Below are 18,373 nucleotides of genomic sequence, written 5' to 3'. Positions count from 1 at the left end.
ATGCTAAAGGTCAGCAGTGGGTTTCCTGTGGGTTTCCTGACCCAAACCTTTCACCTTCACGGAGGCGGCTTTCAGTTCAGCACACTGCAAAGCTTGCCGGTGTTTCGTGGCTGCATCGAAAACTCCTTCACCTCACAGGCATGAGGGTCTATACTCAGCTTTGTGAAACCTCACTAAATAAAGTTAGAATGGCTTACGTGAGTAAACAGCTTAAAAGCAGGATGTGGACACACATCCACAGAACAGAGTGGCATATGAACAAATATTTACAAATTTAACCAGAACAGCTGAATTAAATTTAAAGCAAGTGACCAAACTCTCTTCTTCTTATAAACCTTCAGCTAGAAGGCTCAGCCCGGCTGGCAGAGCTGCACGGCGCAGGAGCTGTGGAGGCACTGCTGGCAACAGAGCTTGGACTAACACTGGGAGACAGTTGATTTTTTTCATTGGCCATCCAAAGAAAACATAATTTTGTTTTGGGTCAAACAAGAGATTTTCCTTTAATTTGAGGAAGATTAAAAAACATCCAAATCAAACTTGGAAGAAGCACATGTTTTGCGATCCAACCGTTTCATCTTCAGGATGGCTGGGACCCAGCCTTTAAATCCAACCTTCTCCCCTGGCAGGAAAACCATCTAGCTGCACAGCATCCTCCCTCCCTCTGCCACACAGCCCCACCAGCCTTGCCCTGCTCCAGTTGCACAACCAGAGCACTGAGACATCCTTTAGGGTGCATTACCTTCTTTTAACAAAGAAATGGACAATCAATGAATATACACCACAATTAGCCGCTGTCTGACTGAGTTCTCCTCAGCTCTCGGCCTTTTCTCTGCTCAGAGACACACGTAGGCAGCAGAGTGCTTTTGATCACCTATCAGACAAACAGGATGGAGACCAAAGCTTCCAAGGAAGCTGCCCCTAGGAGGGTGCCAAATGTTGACTTGTTTGTGTTTTGCTCACCGGGAGATGCCCCACAGCTTGTGCTTTCATCTCAGGAATTAAGGGCCTCTCGTGCAGCTTACCAGACAGGATACTTTTGCACGTTGCAGGGCACGGGGCTGTAGGAAGGGGAGAGCCAAGCACCCCAAAGTGTCACAGTCCCTCCCTCCCTTTTCATTCACCGCTCAGGTTGTTCCAAGATCAAAAATGCTGGATGGCTGTGCACACCAAGGGTTAAAAGCAGCTGCTGCAGCCCTGCTACAGAGCCACTTTCACATGCCAGCAACAAAGATTTAACAGCTTTTTGCCAGAAGGGTTGGCAGGCTCTCCAGCCAGGAGCCTGCAATTCTCAACTACTTAACTCCAGGAGCCTCTTTCGCTGCCGAATTAGATGTCTGCCCACAGCAGATGGTGCTGCTCGGGGTTTGGTACCAAGCCCTCCCCTTTGCCTTTTGCCATTACCACCGCTCTCCCTTCCAATGCCGTGGTTATTTAAAAACAACGCCTTCCCTCGAGCTGCTGCTGTTTGCCCAACAGTCGTCTCCTACACCTGGGAAAAAGGATTCCTTGACAGACAAGGAGGAAGGGAACAGGCACAGCACTTTGAGTCCCGACCCCAGCCGGGCACCCCCATGCCAGGTACAGCTCCCGACCCTGCTGTCTCCTCCCAGGTTGAGATGGGACAGATGTGAGGATGCACGAGTTGCTACCGGAGCTCCACACAACTCCCCTCCCTGCTGCCCAGCACAATGGCCCATTGTTTGTGGTACAGCAGATCCCATTGGATCCCTGTGCACAAAAGCCCGTGGTTCAGGCAGAGGGAGCTGCTCCAACGCCATAACCACAGTCACAGCCACAGCCGTCGCCTGAGAGCAGCAGAACAACCTCCTGCATTTTTATGCTTCCTTGAATCAAACCTGCTTGGCCGATGGAAGGTTTTGCACCTCTCACGCAATAACAATTCCGATCTCGACAGAACTTGCACAGAGGGTTCTTTTATTTCAGAAGCAGCTTTTTGCTCGATAAGGAAACGTACTCCGCCATTTCCATATTAATGAACCTAAACACACAGTAGGATGGCTGATTTTCTGCAGCCGCCCTACGTTACCTCTATTGTATAACCTTGGCACCAAGACAGGCTACCACACAACAAGACAGCTCTAAGCCTGCACAGAGGGGGAATGCATCCTTCCCAGCCCCTGCAGCTTCCACACCCACCCCAAACCCAAGAGGCCGCCCTGCTTCTCCTTCAGTGCATGGAGAGCAGCATGCAATGCTGGAAAGCCTATTTTACTTGGGTTTTAGCAGTGTTTCAGTTCAATTCCTCGTGAATCCACTGCATTTCTCCTGCAGTTCCCAGGTACAGATACACAGCCCATGCTTCAGGTTTGGAGGAGCCTTGGCACTGGGAACCATGCACGGATGCAGGAGATTAAGCATCTCCTGCCTGCTGCATCTGCCCCAGCCTGGCAGGCAGCCTGGGACGGCCCACAGGGCACTGGGCCGGGACAGCAAAGGGGGGGATGTGATGGAGAGGGTGTTCCGTGGCTCTGTAATCTCCTCACTGTGCAGCTGTTAGAGGCAGAGCTCCATTTCCTCTCGCCGGCCGCCAGGAAGCAGCCGGGATTAACACAAACACGTTTGGGTTCAGGAGCATCCTTTGTTCTCTGGGTCAGCAGCTTTCTGTGCTCGGGGCAGCACGAGCTTGGGGCATTGCAACCTTTGAAGGCCCTTCTTAATTCCCCCTGCACCTCATGAAGGCGGAAGGAAGCGCCTTGTAGGAATGGACCTTCCTCAGCACTTCCACTGCTCCTCGCACCGCAGACGCTGCAGTTTTAAAACACAGCCCAAACTTATTTTCTTTATGACTCCACTCTCCGCTAAAAATAACCCCGTGAGCTCCAGCCCACGTATGGGGGAAGAAAGCCCTGAGCCCTCAGCATCCCCCCAAACCCCAGGCTGCTGCCAACCTGGCTGTGCTGCATGGATGGAAACAGAGGATGCAAACAGATCAGGGGCTGTTTGCACGGCCCACAGCATTCCTGAGTGCCTGCTGCTCCTGGAGGAGTTCACACGAAACCATTTACTGACTGAGCAAAATGCAAAGAGGGGTGGCTAAGAAATAAAAACACGAGAACATCTCAGTGTAACCAACAGGCAGCACACGGGGCTGTCATCGCCGCCCTGCAGCTCGCAGCGGTGTCTCTGAGCAGAGCCCAGTACTTCCTTAACTCTCCATATGCTGCTAATTAAATCCTCCTGCTGCTGCCCTGCAGGGTCCCTCCCAGCCCCCATGGATGGACACAGGGGATGCTGCTGGCTGGGCTCCCTGCTGCGAGCCAAGGGGAGGCAAAGTGCATCGCAGCCCCTCGACGCTCGCTGAGACCCAGATCGATTCCCCGCTCCTTCCTTCTCTTAGAGACACAATGGAGCAGGGCTAACCTCAAACCAGCCAAGTTTTACTCCAAACCAGATGTGAATGCAATAGGCTCAGAATAGCAACTCCATACTGCGCTGGTTTAATTAAAGGGCAGCAGCTCCCAACCAGACAAGCTAATGGGAAAGCATGGAGAAGCACACAGCCTTCCTCCCCACTGAGTGCCCACTGCACTGCCCTCATCTGAAAACGGGTGCAGAAGTGGCTAAATGAGAGCACAGCAGGCACTAATAAGCTGTTGTGAGCAAGCTCCTGCAGGGCTCTTCCAAGGATTTCCTATACATTAAGCTGGGATAGAGAGGATACAACCCAGCCCAAGATGATCCATTGAGGAGAGAGCCAGCTTTATGGGTGTACAAAGAGAAGGGACCGCAGCTCTGCAGGCAGTGCTGGCACTGCTCCCAAGTGTACAAAAGCCGTGCGGTGTGGCAGGATGGGCGAGCAGTGATGAAGCAGTTGTTAGAGGAAATCAATGCGGGGTGGTTTCCTTCTCCTCCTCCTCCCCCCAAAGCACCGTTCCTCGGGCAGCGCTGCCGCTCAGCGGCTGCTGCTCACACGGCAGCACTGGGAGAAGCGCGGGGACGCAGGTCTGCCTGCCTTGCACAGCCCTGGTTTATTGCAGCATGAGAAATACAGCAGAGATGCAAGCCTTGCACTAGTCTACTAGTCTCTACGAATGTGCCAGAGGGCAGACATAAATGGAGCGCTGTGGGTGATGGGGAGTCCAAAGCTGGATAAGGAAAATCCACATTTATACCCTACACACGTCAGCTGCGTTGCATAAAGCTCTTACAGCCACATATCAAACGACGCTACCAGAAGTGACAGATCCAGCCAATATTCTTGTTAAACTGAGCATGTCAAACCCCCACCTTCGAGACACTGCAGACACGTGGTGCCTTCCTGCTTCCAGCAATGCACACGGAGGGTGAGGATGGCTGTAAGACACAGGCAGCTTCTGAGGTCGGTGCCATCCAAGTCAGTGCTTGGCAACTCCTGCCCTGCACCTGCCTGAGGCGGCGGCACAGTCACATCTGCGTTAACTACAATTTAGAATCATGATGGTTGGAAAAGATCTACCCAAGATGGCCAACCCCAACCCATCCCACGACACCAAACCAGTTCCCTTTGGAACACCTCTGGTGTGCCCCACCACTCCCTGGGCAGCAACGCCAGTGCCTGAACACTCATCCAGAAAAGAAACGTGTCCCTAACATCCAACCTGAACCTTTGTCGGTGCAACTCAAGGCCATTCCCTCTCATCCTACATTTCCCAAAACATCTATCGGAAACCCAAGCAAGCTGCAAGCTTTGTCTCCCCCAGAGCTCAGCTTCAAAGGCCAGATTAGCAGCGGTTTAGCTGTGGTGGTCAGGCACTCAGAACAGAAATATCTGCAGCTTCACACAGGACGTGCTGTTCTGCACCAGCATCACAGTGCTGGTCACAGGGGAAACTGCTACACGAGAACCTGCTTGCCTACCAGAACACACTCAGGATAAGAGGAACAGCCCTTCTGTTGGTGTTTTCATTTCATCTTTAAAAAATCTGGAAGAATTCTGTCAGTGCAGGTAGGGGAGCCAAGCCCTCGGTCGCTTTATGAAGGTGGGTTAAACACAAACCTCATGCTGAAGACGGTGTTGAAATCAGCATACCTGAACGCACATCGCTCTGTTGTAGGGCAGGAAGGTAGAGAAACTCAGCACATGTGATTGGAGCCCTGTGTGGAGCTGTTCACCACAGGTTGCAGACCTGCAGGAGTGACTGCAGATAACAGCCATACCCCCTTCCTGGCCACAGTCAATAATTAAATACCAGCGGATGGGTTCAAAGCTCTCAGTGCTGACCCTCCTGCATCGCCCCCTGCTGCAGATTGCCTCTCTCCACTTGGCAGAGGAGATCTCAGAGGTTATCTGTTTAATCCTATACACGGCCTTGCACATAATGGGATGCTGCTTCCAACAGCTTGTGCTCTAAATCACGAAATCTAGCAGGGCTAAGTAATAGCAGGGAGAGTAGCTGTGGGGTTGGTGGAACAATGGGACAGGGATGCATTCAGCTGTGCAGACAAACAGCTGGCTGAAAAGGACAACTCCAGGGGTTGCACCCAAAGATAATACCACGGTTAAGGCGTTAGGATGGTAGCACCTTATCTTACTTGCAGTGATATCTGCTAACGAAGCATTGTAATGCTGCAAGGAGGAACAATCACTGAAGTTAATTTTGAAACTTCCCTTTTCCAGCACCCCATGACAAAGCAATCCCCCACCTCGCCCCATGCACATCCCCACCCAGCGCTGCACAGACCACCTCTCCCAGCCCTGCTGCCCGTCTTCCTCGCTGCTCTCCCCCACCATGTTTCAAAATGGAGCCTCAAGAACTGCAAGGCCAGCTCGTTTTACCAGGGAAATTAACCTTGAAGGAGAGAAAGCCCCACCAGTACGGCGCTCCTAGCTTTAAGTTAGTCATAATAATAATAAGAAAAATAATAAGACGATACAGAGAACCAGCAAGGATAAAGAACTACAGGAAAACAAGAGCAAAATGCTCCCTGATGTCTCAGAAGTTTGGGTGACTTTTTTTTTTTTGCTTTCATGTCTGCATGGCACAGAGCTCTCTCTGATCCATTCCTTTCCATACAAGCTGCATGCTGGCACTAACAGAGGAGGACACACAGGCCCTGAATTTAGGCTGTACGACACACAGGGCATAACAGACAGTCCTGCAGCACTGGCAGCCATAGCACTCACAGCAGTGAAGCAGAGCAGCCTTCTGACCTGCACAACTCCATCTCCCAACTTCTTCACCATGGCAGCGAATCACCCGCAGCCCATCTGCCACGCTACAATAAGTTGGTGGTAAAAGCAAAGGCTGAACCCAGCACAGCCTGCAAGGCTTCGTAAAACCCAAAGCACAGAGCAGAGCAGCACAGGGACAGGCCATACCAGGCTGCCTCCACAGCACTATGCAAATGCCTGCTAAATGAGAAAAACAGACGTCAAGCAAATGAGCATGCACCACAACAAAGCTCAGCAAAGCATTAAGGTCTAATCAGGGAAATGGATGTGCAAGCAGCTGACCAGTTCCTCTTTCAGAGCCTTCAGATGTCATTTTCACTTGCCCTTGTGCCTAAAGCACCCACCCCAACAGCTGGGCTTGTTCCCCATTGGTGCAGAGGTGGTAAGGAAGCCCCAGAACTAAAGCCTCAGCATGGCTTTCCAGTCTCTGTGACAGCCATGTGCTGCTCCAGGGCTTTGGGAGATGCAGCATGCCTCACCTGCGGGAGCAGGGCACTGGACAGGAGCTGCTGCCAGGGATATTTAAATCTGATCATCTCTTTGGACTCACATTTTTTAATAGTCGGAGAAAAATCCCTGGGTCTGGAATAAGAGGGGGACTGCCTCGGGCCTGCATAAAGTAACGCTAAGCTGAGTTAGCTAAAACAAAAGCTGGTAATGCTTCCCCACAGCCATGTGAGACCAGGGAAGAGTTGGGAAAATGAGCCCAAGACTGAACTCTGCAACCCCGACACGTGCAGAGTTCAGTGTCACTCCGAGGAAGGCTCAGCTGAACAGAAGTGAGAAGGGAAGAGAGAGCTGCAGTGCTCCTTGTTGTGAAATCCAAAGTAAAGCACTTCCCTTTCTGTATGCTTACAAACACTGATCAGAAACACCGGTTCCCCTCTTCTCCCCTGCTTCACTGCACCACTGCAGCAGTTTAATTAAATGCACTGATTGATTATTTGCACGGCCCGACTGCTCCATGAAGCAGAGATGTTGCAAGCCTGCTTTCTGTTAAAGACAAAAAAAATGTGCAAGCTGCCTCATCTCCAGGGATCTGCTTGAGAAACAGCAGTAAATCCCGAGCAGCAGCAGTGGCAATTTCTGCCACAACCCAACCACACCAGCAAAATCAACCAGCATATTTCACATTGCTCCATCACTCTAGGTCAGGTTTCCACGGAAGGGTCCTGGCTTGTTCAGCAGGAAAGCAGCTCCCAATGCCCTGCAGATGGACTGAGCACCACTGCTGCTGCTGCTGGGATGGGCTCTGCTGTGCTGTGCCCTCAGAGGGTAACCCAGCACCGACACAACCACAGCGTGGGACACTGAGAGATGAAATCAATGCATTTGGCAGCACAAATGAAGTATTTAGAAACAGGACTGGTTGCGTCCATCTCCCTACAGCCCCAGAGCAGTTTACAGATTCTGTTCTCTTTTTCCTTGGATCCCTATTGTATAGTTAAGGGGAAAAAAAAAATGCACTCACAAACACACTATTGTTAAAGCAGAGCCAAAGAATGTACATTTGCTACTGAAAACCATTTCCAAGTTGCTTCACCATCACAGGGGGAAGCATTTAGCTCCTACAGACCAGCTGGCAACCACAAGGATGAGGTTTTCCATGTGAACAACCCTTCCTGCAGCCAGCTGGGAAGGCATCCAGCCCCGAGACACCTTCCTGGGAGCTGTTATCTGCCATTCAACGTGGGACCTGCAATGTGCTGAGATATGTGAGCCCACATCCACTGCTGCTGCCTTGGATACTCACCTCACTTGCTCAGAGATGCACACAGGGATGACACAACCTGTTGGGCCAGGTGAGAACAGCCCTCCTGCTGCCTGCTGGGGGAATGAGTTCACTTACCAGGTTCCATCTTGCTTAGGTCTGCAGCCACTGGAAGAGAAGGAGCTCATCAACAGCCCTGGGAACTGGCTCTCCCAGCCAGGTAGCCTTTTGTCTCCCGGCTTCAGAGTTCAGGGGTTGAATAAGAACTGAAACTACAGCAGCAGCCAAGGTGTTTCACTGAGAAGAAACAAGAGCTGCACCACTTTAAAATGGAGCAGTTGAAACAACTGCCAAATAAACCATTTGCATTTGAGTCGTGAAATGGGATACGAGGCACTTTGTAGCGAGAAACAGGAGATTCACTTCATTAGAGAAATACTTTCAAGGCTCAAATTTATCAAACCGTTCGTGGCCACAGATGATTTGTAAAAGACATTATTGGCTGAGAAAGTTGGCTTTTGGCTCACCAGCACCATCTGCAATTACCACCCAGAGGGACATCACCTCTCAGCTAAGGAGTGAAGCCAATGCCCACGGCCTGCACAAAGACCACATTAAATTCGGTATGAAACAGCTCCTCAGAGGCCAGGAATAAAACTATTGAGATGTCCATAGAAGGCCAAGACACCTCATTTGGTGCAAAACACTGCTTGTAACTGTCACAAAGAGGGTATTGTCTTCATATCTAGATTCAATCAGAGTTACCTAGGCTCAATCAGACCACTGTGGCTGGGCAGATAAACTTTACCCCACGAAATTGAGGGTAGTCAGGATTCCTAATTGCTGTCTTGAGCAACCAGGCCAAAGCTTAAGTGCATTCCTCAAGCAAACAAACCCAGCACCTCTGGGTAGATGTCGTAACTGGGTTTATTTTAGCCCAGAATGTGCTGTGTTGCAAATCCCATCTCCACCCAGCAGGAGCGGGCAAAGCCATCCCCTTCCCTGCCCGTATCCCCCTCTGACCCAGGATTGTACAGGGAGGGGAAACCAGCACTGCTGGCCATAAAAGGAAAAGACCCAATCTGTCACATATCTACAGAGGAGAGTCAGCGAGGAGGAACTTCAGCCACTTCCTTAAAACAACAGAAACACCACAGGCCACCGCCGTCACTGCAAGGATTGAAGGGTTTTCCCCACTTCCCACAGGGATGCACACAGACAAGGACACCTGAGAAGCACAGCTGGCTGTTGAAGGGAGACAAAAGAGAAGGAAAACAAAAGGAACAGCAGCAAAGAGGCAGTGAGGACACCTGGGATGCACAACAAGGACACTTAGGATGCACATCAGGAGGGGACTGAACACCTCCTTCCATACAGCCCTGATTGTGCATCTCTGGAAAACAACGTTGAACAAGCTGAGAATTTCATCCAAATCAGGAACGTGTTTGCCCTTTTGGTTAGGGCATGTTTGTGTTTGCTTTGCAAGCCCATGTTTCTTCCACCTGATATCAGTCTGAATTCCTGAGCTTAAAGGGGATTTGATTTAGAAATAGTTTGGGTTTTTTTTTTTTTTTTTTTTTTTTAAATAAGAAGGCAAAACAGCATCTTCTTACCTTTACGCCATGCAAGACAAGCACGTGTTATCCTGCCTACACAAAATGAAGGCTACACGGCTGGGCTTTGCACTGCATTTCAGACATACCCAGAAGCTGACGGCACAATTCCACGTTTTGTTCAGCACTGGTTTCACTTTCAGAATCGTCTCAAACAATGCAGCAGGAGTTGGGTGAAAGCCAAAAAACTGATTCTGAATCCAGAAGAAAAAAGGAGCCCAAGCTTCAGTTTGTCAAGTCCTATTAGCTGAGCTAATATAAACATGATGGCATTCGGGGAGAAAAAGCAGTGAGAAGACTCCAAGACATCCACACTTTGCGGGGGAGGCTGCCACCATCGCAAGAACAACACAGCTGAAGCTTTGTATGAGAAAGGCATTTGGAGAGAAAGGGAAAGCAGCACTGCTTCATTCTCAGTGTCTCAGAGCTTCTTCCCTACCGTGGTTCCCATGACTGAGGGGCAGCACAGCCTCCCACAGCAGGTGCTGCATCTCCTCTCATCGTCTTCTGCCCCAAAACTCCACAAAACTTTTGTCACCTAGGCCTGCTAAAAATAAGCCCTTAAAAAGCCCTGTTATTTTTACACAGTCACAAGAATCACTGGATTGCTTCTAATTATCCCATCCTTCCTCGGAATTTCTATTTGTGCTTAACAAGACACAACAGGCTGCCTCACCAGTGCAATCAGCTTCTTGATTACAGGCAGCTGGATAACTTTAGTCTCTCCTCATGAACAATCTGGGGAGAACAACAGCTACAAGCAGCCAGTGCTAACGTGTTCCTTGGGGTCCATGTTACAGAGGGACAAGCTTACAGCCAGGTGCCAAAGCTAAGTGGAAACATGCCTTATAGCAGCCATGATAAAAAATACAGCTGGAGCTGGACTCAGTGATCCTCACGGGTCCCTTCCAACTCAGGATATTCTATGATTCTTAATAAGAATGCACTCCACCTACACAGGATCAACGAGGAGATTCCTAAAGAGCCCCCAGAGCAGAACTGGGTCCGTTGGTGTTGCCTGTCCTTCCCATACATAACAGCCCAGCAGCTTCCCGCAGACACTGACTTTCCCTCCAGACAGTGGCAACATGGAGGAGCAACATGCTCCAGGCACAACAGCAGTATAAATAGCAAACCATCTGCACTGTGCTGGTGTACCAGCCTGGCAGCTGGAGCCTTGCTGGTAAACACGCTATCAGAATGTGCACATACTCACAGTATCACTGATGTTGTAAGTCAGCAGAGAATTATTACTGCAACTCATTACTACATGTCCAGAAATTTGCATGGAAAACTTGCTGGATGCTTACTCATATGATGGGTGGTTCCTGCACAATATCCCTAATGCTCCCAATGCCCCAAAGGGAAGAACATTTCCAGAACTGATCCCTGCAGCCCCACATCCTTCTCCTAAGCCTGCAGATGGAACTCACCCTATTTCCAATGCTGCCATTTCACACCACCCTTCTCCTTTGAAAACCCCGATGCTGCACTCAGGGAGCCACCCCTTGTGATGGGTGTTGTGGCAATACACACATCTGGGTGCTGGGATGATGCTGCCTCGCACCTCTCCTGGGCACCACCTGCCTGTGGCCATGCATACAGCCAGATCCCCTCCTTTCTACCATTGCAATTATGTCAAGTTTCTCCATTCAGGCAAACAAGAGAGCTTACAAAGCATTTTTGTACTATTTTCAGTGATACCTGTTGAAATAAAGAGACTGGTTTGCAACAAGTCTGAGCAATGCAAGAAAGATTACAGCAGGTGTAGGGTTATTGTTGGTGGCTAGGGTTTTTTTTGTTTTTATTTTGTTTTTTGGAAAGACAGCTTAAGAAAAAGGAAGATTTCTTGAGGAAGAGCAGATGGAAGAGCAGGGCTCTGGAGCCCTCTAATGGCAGCTTGCTGTCAGCTTCTCTGACAGAACCCCATGCACACACCCATAGCAGCCCTTTGTAGACGAGGGTGTAGTGCTGTTAGGATAGGCTGGGAAAGGATATAATCTAGCTGTGGCTGAATTTTGATAACACAAGTGTTTAAAGGAGAGCCAGAGCACGCTCCCAGCTGCCTCACTGCTCCTGATGCGTGCATGAAGGCAATCCTCGTGTCTAAGAGAGGTACAGAAAGCAAAAAAGCTACACATGAGCAGCACTGAGGCAATTCCAACACCTCCTGCTGCAGTGCTGACCACCTCGGGCTGCTTAATAGACTGGTTTTGCACCAACTCCATCTCAGCAGAGCCACAGAGCTGCCAGCAGTGGCTGGAAGCTGAGCACAGCACTGAAAGGGTTACAGCAATTCAACAGCAAGGAAATATTTATGGAGGGAAGATGCTGAGCTGTGCATGTTTCCAGGCAGGAGATGGTTTTAATTTACCTCTTGCAAAGGCTGTGATTATTCGCTGCTGCTTTTTCTTGACAGCAACGCCTGGAGGCTCACTTGCTCCCTCTGCTGTCACAGCTCAGCAGCCCATTCAGAACAAAACCAAACACAGAGCTACAAGGAACCCTCCCTTTGGGCACCCCAGCCTTGTTACCAGCTGTGCTGTCCTGGGAGAAGAAAGCCCCACCTCGTTGGTCCACTTGCATCGCTCCCTGAGGTCCAGAAACCCACAGAGCCCCAGAGAAATAAAGGAACCAGTCTTCACTACAACTAAAACCATCGCCTCCCAGCTCACGCTGCCTCCCCAGGCATTTAATGCTAAAAAGACACCTCATACATTCCTCTCCAGCCTTTCAGCCTCGACTTCTTTGCTTTGCCTTTGTATTTATTCCCCAGGTAACAATGACTGGATGATAGAATGGCCTTAAGTTGCATCGGGGAGGTTGAGGTTGGCTATCAGGAAACATTTCTTCTCAGAGAGAGCAGAGATGCACTGGCACTGCTGCCCAGGGAGCGGTGGGGTCACCGTCCCTGGAGGCGTTTGAGAGAAGTGAGGATGTGACCAGTGGGCACGGTGGGGTGGGGTGGGATTGGATCTGAGAGGGCTTTTCCAACCTCCATGATTCTATGATCCCTTTACTCACAACCAAGCTGCAGTTGGATGCTGGCACAGCACCGAAACCAACCGGCCTGGCAAGATCCCTCTGGGCCCACACGAGCCAGGTCTGCAGGCTTCACGCTCCTGGATGAACAAAGTACCTTGAAAGGAACCACAAATATCTGCCACGATTTCCTGTTAATCACGCTGTGACACAGCTATTAGGTTCACTGAAGCGCTGGTTGATAAGCAGTGGAGCGTGGTGCTGGCGTGGAGCAGGGGATGATGGTGACATTTCACTGATGTGGATGCCTTGGTGACCCCCACTAATCCGCTTGGAAAAGTTACTGGGAGGGAAAAAAGAGATTCTGAAAATACGAAGCAGAAGGTGGAGTGCTGCTACATGCACAGGCATCTGTAGGTGATGCTAAGTGGAAAGCAGCAAACAAAAGTACAGAGCAGAACCCAGCACAGGACCTCCCTGCACCAGCTCATAGCAGGAAAACAACAGACCCCAGCTAAAGCCATAACCTTTTCCCCCACGTACATACATGCAGAAATGACTACCCATGGCATGTAACAACAGCTGCTTAAAGCAACACGCTCAAAAGAAGGCTGTTCTGCAGAGTTCAAGCCCGAAGTGGAGGCACAGCCATTATCTACAGCCCTTTTCATAGAGATCTCTGATTTCTGAGCATCAACACGCTGCTGGCTTTTTAGCAGCAAAATGACTGTGACTGAGAGCACAGTGTCTTCTGCTAGGAAGCTGCTGAGACTGTATTGTTTCCAGCACAGCAAAGGACACAAGCAAGCCCCCCATGGACAGGGCAGGCATTCTGCACCACTGGTGGCACTTGGTCTCAGAGCTCCCCACACACCTTCTCCCTGAGTTTGTCCCGAAGCTCTTCCATCACACAGGTTCCAAGACCTCTCCTGTGGCAGCACTAATTAACATGCTGTAAGGTCCCCAGGAGAGCACTGCCTATGGAATCCAGGCTCCCACCTTCTGCAGTCCTTGGCTGTCACCCAGCCTCATCTGTTCACACCTAGGCTGCCTCAGCCTGGACAACCTGAGAAGCAGCTAGAAGGAGTGAGGCCACAGATTTTAATGGTGCTAAAGCCATTGGTTTCAATCCAGAACAAAACCAAGAGTGAGCATCAAACCAGGGCATCATATAACACCATTTTCTCCCTTATCAAAAGTTCCATTTACAGCTAAGTTTAACATTTCCCTTTTTCCTCCCTAACCAAGGTATCCAGCTCGATCCAAAGACAACTGGCGGGCTCCAAGCACAGGTTCACCCCAACTCAGTGCTGCCTCACTGCTACCTGCTGTGTACATCTCTGATGGTGCTCATCACACTCACCAGTGACCTCACAGTATTTCTCTTGAAACACTTGGCTTCAGCAACTTACTGGCAGGCAGGACTTCTACATCTCACAGAATACTTTCTATAGTTTAAGAGTCTTCTAGCTTCCTGTCATTCTTAACTAAGAATCTGAACAAAGAGGTGTAATTAATGCCACTACACAAAGAAAGAAAGATCTGCTTCCTCTGGCTCCATAACCCCAGCATGCAAGACCAAGGGCTCCAGCAGCTTTCCTGCTAATTAAGCTGCTTTCTTCCACTTCTCCATGGTGATGTGCTGTGCTTCAGTGTGGCTGCCCAGCTAGATTTTAAGGACAGCACCTTAAAGAGACCTTAGAAGGCAGAGCACAGGGCCTGAGGTACTCCAGGCATAACCAGGCAGGCGCTCTGAACAAAAAGCAGCCTGGAGGAAAGCAGACACACAGATCGTGGGAATTCTGCATCTTCCCAACAAATATTTGTAATGAGCCCATGTGGGAGACAAGTGAGAGAATGCGGGTCTGTTCTGGTGCATTGCACAACTTGCTGCATTCAAGCACCTCCAACCAGAGCATTGAATAAATACCTTTCAGTTCTGCATACCCAGACCAGTGAAGCCAGCCTTCCCCCCACACCCTGCAGCTCCCCAGTGCCTTTGGACTCTGTGGCACAGGGGCTGCATATCCAGCCTGAAAAACAACCAGAACATGAGGAACGGTGCAGAGCAGCAGGGCAGCACGTGGTATGGGCACACTGATAGCCACAGTCCTTGCACTGATAGTTTCTGGGCACCAACAGATACCACTGCTACAACAAAGCACAGTGAAGAATAACACTCGGTATCACAGTAACAACATCTGAACCGTGTCTGGCCACGGCAACTCCCCACGTATGACAGGATCCAGGTGAAGGACAACATCCCCTATCCAACAGCCACATCATTCAGCTTTCAGGGCTCACAGGAGGGAATGGCAGAGCTCAGAGCCCCAACTAATGCACAGCAGCTTCTGCAGCTCTGGCCATCCCACTGCTCACCCCAGCCCTATCCCAGCAGGATGCTCCAGCTGCCCTCAAGATGGATCTGAGCCAGCTGCAATTGCAAAGCACGTGTGTGCACTCACACATGGCAATGCACAGCTACTGCTGCCCAGTCGTGTTCCTCCTTTTTGAGTTGCACACACTGGGAGTGAGATATCTGATTTCACACAGCACCTTTTAATTTATCTACTTACAGAGGTAATGCATAACGAAGGCAACTCAAGTGTCACTGTGATAAGAGCTCCAAATGCAGATGAAGATGATGAACCCAATTCACACATCTGGGGAGCACCTGGGGCTCCCACCCAGCCCCAAGAGCATCACCTGCATTTCCCCATGTAATCAGTGATTGGAGCAGGAAAGGCCACCTTGAGAGCAGTTTCTGAGTGCCAGTTTCTGAGCTCTGGGTCAGTTGTGCCTCTGTGAGCAGAGCTTTGCTTTCAGAGGAGCGGCTCAGACAGCTGCACTCGGTCTCCAGCGCAGAGCAGGGTTTAGTCTGGCAGATGGAGATGCTCAGCAAAACTCATTAATCTGTTATCACTTTCACCCACCCACAAAAATCCCAGTGGTCTGAAGTCATGGTTTTCTGACACAGATCTCCAAATCTATAGCTCGTACAACAGCTGCAACCAGAACCAAGTTCCAGGAAGGAAAAAAAATAAAGCTTCATTTAATTACACAGGTCAGAGTTGATCGAGATGGGGATCTCACAGAAAGACAAAGTTACCTCTGGGAGCATCTGAACGGGTTGGCTGTGGTACTCTTTGCTCCTCACACATAAACCACACCGCAGAGGGCCCAGCAAAACACTCTCCAGGAGCCTTCCTTGAAAAACAGCCCAGGTCTCGAGTGCAGGCACAGCACAAAAACAAGTCCCATTCACATAACCTCATCTCACCGCCCTCTGCACAGCCCCAAACACGGGAAGGGTGAAAGCCAGGGCTCAAAACAACAGCAGAGCTGCAGAAGTTGGCAAGCTGCTGCTCCGAGCGAGTTGGTGTGGTGCCTATCTCCATATCTAGAAAGGTTCTATGTGCTCATTCCGGGAGGCCAAGGGAAACTAAATATAGCAGCAGGAGCCAACTGCTGGCAAACAAAGGGGCACGGGATGCAGCTACCTGAACTCCGTCCTGCTCCGACCGCAGCAACCCGTTCCCTTGTTTGGGGAGAGCTCTGGGACTGCACTCTGAGGGATAACTGCACACACAAACTTCAGGATGGAGCTATCACAGTAACACCAAAGGCTCACCAGGGGATCAGCTCTTTCAGGCCGTTTGTATTTTTTCCCCCCACTTTGACATCTGCTCGCATATAGGTGGAAGCATCCTCACTTCACATGCTGGGAGCCAAGGACAGCCTCCAGTATTCTCAGCAGAAGAGCAAAGACATGTCCAAGAGCATCTGCTTTGCTTTAACCTCCGCCCTTCGAGGAGGGCCCAGAAAGGGAACAGCTTCCAGCTGCAGCAGGATCTGCTGGTTTGTGTGGGGCTGGGCATCGCGGGGAGGCTTTCAGTACAGAAGAGGCCTTGGGGAGAGATGCTCACCTCCATGTCTGAATGGCACCTCTGCCACTAGCGGCTCACAGCGCTGCGTTTTCAGCAGCAGCCCCAAAGACAGACCCCAATTTCAACAGGGCTTTGAGATGTAGCTTCAAGACATGCACACTTCCAACAGAAAAAGGAAGTCAAAGCAGCCCCTTTTGAATAAAAATAAATAGAGCAATAAAAGCATTATCTTGTTGGCAAAAAACAGGTTACAGCATTCGGCTTTACGGGAAGTCAGTCAGTGGAGCTGGAAGGCAAACTGACTTCTCACTGTCTAGAAAAATGCTGCTCTTTACTTTCTTGGTTTTTTCTTTTTTTTTTTTTAATACAAGATTTGTTTTTAAAAGCTGTAGGATCTCAAAACGCTGCCAAGTGTGCTTTGCTTCTGACCTCTCACTGCTTCCCTGTGTGCCCTGGGAGGTCCCAGCAGCTGAAACCTGACTGATGCCATCTCCCCATTTATATCTCATCCGCCCTCCTGCCACATCCCAATGGTCAGACCCACAGACCTGTGGGGATGGCAGAGGCAGTGCCCTCCCAGCACTCAGATGAAAACCCTCCCTAAGCCTCCCACCTCCTATTTGCCCCTTTTAAAGCTGCTGTGAGGCAGCTGAGCAGCTAATGGGTGGTTGCAGGCGCAGGGCTGGCTGCAGGATGCAGCTCCCCCCACCTCGTATTTCAGCACTGATTTATGACAAGTGGACTCACGTTTCCATTAACTGCAGCTCTCTTGTTTGACCCCTCTGCTTCGAGAGGCGGACTCGGCATTAAACTCCCATCAGCTTTCAGTCCTGCTGACTTCAGCCCCAAAACACGCAGTGATGTTTTACATCAGCCCAGCACATTCCATTAATGCTCCCCCAGCTCAGGACCAGCAGCTGCTCTGCTCGCACCGGCAGGGGCACAGACACCATTAAGCATCACCTCTGCTCCAAAACCCAGCCTGCAGTTACTGGCTGTGGCTGGAGGTGTCCAAGGCCAGGCTGGATGGGCTCTGGGTAAGCCTGATCTGGTTGGGGGCATTCAGCCCACAGCAGGGGTTGGGGGCAAATGATCTTTGAGGTCCCTTCCAACCATTCTAGCATCCCAGGATTCTTACTGGGGAAGCCCAAAAGCTCTTAAATACCTCTTCATGTAGGGGCTGCTCTCTTGGCACTGCTATGTACCAGCTGCTCACAGTGAGTTCCCACCACCTCAAGGAGGTGCTGCTATAAAAATCCCAAATGTTTTTAAAGAATCACAGCATCATTAAGGTTGGAAAGCACCACTGAAATCACCGAGTCCAACTGTCAACCCATCCCCACCATGACACCAAACCACGTCCCTCAGTGCCACGTCTGGAACACCTCCAGGGAACCCCCACTCCCCAGGCAGCAGTGCCAGTGCCTGAACACCCTTTCTGAGAAGACATCTTTCCTAGCAGCCAACCTTTGGCAGCTTACACCTCCAAAAGGAGCTAAGCTGTGGCAGAACTCCCATTACACGTTACTCCCTTTGTTCCAGCATTAGATGTGCATTAAATTAACCCCAACTCAACCCCACTGGTGGTGACTGCAGCGGCAGCTATTAGGGTGGGAAGAGAAAACACTTGTATGCACTCAGCCTTCTGTAACACGCTGGGGATGAGTGACACAATTTGCAGAAACCCTCCAAGGTGGCAGCAGCTCTCAGATCAGCCAATTCCATCACCAAGTTCAAACACTGACTTAAAGCGTTTTCTCATCTAATCCCCTTTCAACCAAAGATGAGAAAAATGAGCAGAAGAGGAAGAAGCTGGCACAGAGTGAGATGATTCAAATCGCTCCTTTCCAGTTCCTCAATTCACCTGTTAGGGGGCTGCCATAGCTGGGAATTTCAGTCTCTGGAGCAATTAAAGGAAATTAAATTCAAGGAATGAGGCTTTATGCACTCAAAGCTTCATTAACCCCATCACCTTTTAATTAAATACGTGAGCATGAAATTTTGGGTA

The 18,373-nt window shown here is 50.2% G+C and overlaps 1 protein-coding gene across 1 annotated transcript in view; it reads right to left on the bottom strand.

The window, feature by feature from the left end:
- Window positions 1–18,373, bottom strand: part of RNF216 (ring finger protein 216) — a gene marked incomplete at both ends in the record, with an annotated part of 52,553 nt that overhangs the window by 10,214 nt on the left and 23,966 nt on the right. The window lies entirely within an intron of this gene.

This window comes from Tetrao urogallus, assembly GCF_951394365.1.
Source record: "Tetrao urogallus genome assembly, chromosome: 15".
Taxonomy (NCBI): domain Eukaryota; kingdom Metazoa; phylum Chordata; class Aves; order Galliformes; family Phasianidae; genus Tetrao; species Tetrao urogallus.
Note: the sequence above shows the minus strand (reverse complement) of the source record. Positions and strands in the feature narration are given on the sequence as shown.